The sequence below is a fragment of the Rhododendron vialii genome, chromosome 5a (genome assembly GCF_030253575.1).
Source record: "Rhododendron vialii isolate Sample 1 chromosome 5a, ASM3025357v1".
Taxonomy (NCBI): Eukaryota; Viridiplantae; Streptophyta; class Magnoliopsida; order Ericales; family Ericaceae; genus Rhododendron; species Rhododendron vialii.
In genome coordinates this window covers 14336181-14338343 of record NC_080561.1, presented here as the reverse complement: position 1 = coordinate 14338343, position 2163 = coordinate 14336181, and positions in this window count along the sequence as shown.

The following is a 2163-nucleotide window of genomic DNA, read 5'->3' as shown; positions in this document are numbered from 1 at the left end:
TGGCTTCACGTGCCTCTTGACCGGAACCCTAGTTTGTCAATGAAACCCTTATCCTGCAAAACAGACAAGGAGTGAGTGCACCTTTGCCTCTCGTGGCAAAGGCCATCCGATGCCTTTGTTAGTATTTCGTACTAAAGAAACCCTAATTATCAGTAGGTAAATATCGAATAATACAATGTATTGCGTACCTTTTACCTCTAGGTTTACTCGGTTATATAGACATTCGTATGCTTGGCGCCCAAGCATCCCTATTGCCATAGGATTCCCAACTCGTATAGGAAACCCAGGACATCAAGGATTCTCGTTTCCTTTATCAGCTCATTAAAAGAGTCCTCTTTGGATCCTTTTCCATAATGAGCTGAACATCCCATTCTCATTGGGTATCTTTACTAGATCCTATATTCCCGGGATCTTATTCCTTTACGGGACATGACTACTCTGGAATCTTCCAGAGTATTCCCTATGCTCCTATTCTTGATTGGAGCTCTTTCTTTGCTCGGCCATCTCATGGCCGAACAGACGGCTTGGACCGTTGACTTCTCATGTCACTGGTCCATATTGCCGAACACTTGTTTAGCACGATGACTGTCCTGTCTATATTCAAAATATGGTCCCACATACCATTTACATTGCTTTTAACCCGTGATCCCTCGTATCACGTGCTTGGTTCTTGCTTCATCTGTTCGGCTGTTTTTATAACCGAACAGTCTGCTTTGGACCAGCTACTTCTCATGTAACTTGGTTCGATGTAATCGGAATGTCTCTAACTGTCGAACAGTCAGTTTATAGCCATGACTTCCCATATCATTGGTCCATGTCGCTGTTCACCAAACTGCCCGGCGGTAAGTCCTGTCATACTTACCACGTGCTCCCGAATATCACGTGTTCGGCAACAAAATGTATGTTCTCGGGAATACCTCCCTACAATTGCTCCCCAGCTTCATCTATTTACCACTGTTTGGGGGCAATATATGACGCTTTTAGAAACAAAATTTTATTTAGACCAGACTCTTCTGATCCCATACAGTCATAATTTCAATATTTCATTGACGCCCTTTGGCGCCTCCGTCATTATACCATTTCGGGGCAATGACTCCACGTGGCACGTTTTCGTATGCCAATCGTTAATTTCGAACTGACGTTCTTTGAAACGGCGTCAGAACGGTCTTTGCTTTCCTTTACTTTAACATATAACGGCGTGAGAGGAGACGTTTCGTCTCCGTCACTCGCCCTTATACCCCTGAAAGGGCTCCTTTTGGGTTTTCACCCCAAAAAACTCAAACTTTCAGTCTTTCTCTCTCTAAGCCTTCCGCCATCGCCGCCGTCTGCAAATTCGATTGCATTCTAGGGAATCGTCACAGTATTCTTGTAAGATCCTCGTTCTTACTCCATTTCTTCTACTTAGGTTTCCATCTGAGATCTCAGTTCTCAGTTTTGTGGGTTGTTTCTAGGGTTTCAGTTCGTACCCATTTCTAGTTTTTCTTCTTTTCTGAGTATACACATGGCGGATGATAATGATAACCCTCCTAGACCCAGTAAGTTTAGGAAACTCTGCGATACCCCTGCTGCCATGGCGGCATTTAGGTTGGAATATGTCATTCCAGATAACGTAGGACTCGAACTCGCCCCTTTAGGAGCAGATAGGGATGGTGGCTCCTGGGATAGAATGTGTATCCCTATTGTGGCCATCGTTGAAGGTGGAGTCCGATTTCCCCTTCACCCATTACTCCGCCAGATCCTAAACTGGTATCACCTCACCCCCATGCAAGTATCAACAAACGTCTTTAGGCTGATAATGGGTGTAATAGCTTTGAATAGGATTCTGGGGACCCAGTTAGGAATTTGGGATATTCAGTGGTGGTACAGTATTGTACTAAACCCTCAGTATAATACCTACTATTTCAAAGTTAGAAGGGCAGAAAAGCGTCTCGTGCTCAACCTGCCAGACTCTGCTCGGGATCATAAGATTGATTTCCTTTATGTCACTGGAGCCTTTGAGCCACTAGGAGAGGATGGCCAAGTGCTAGGGCTCCATTGCCCCCACATATGGGGCTATCTTCGTTTACTGCTCTCTCATAGCTTTCTATGTGTCTAATTTTGGTTTTATAACTCCGATCTTGCAGCTGAAAACGTTAACAAACGTCCTAGACGTGAGCCGAGCTA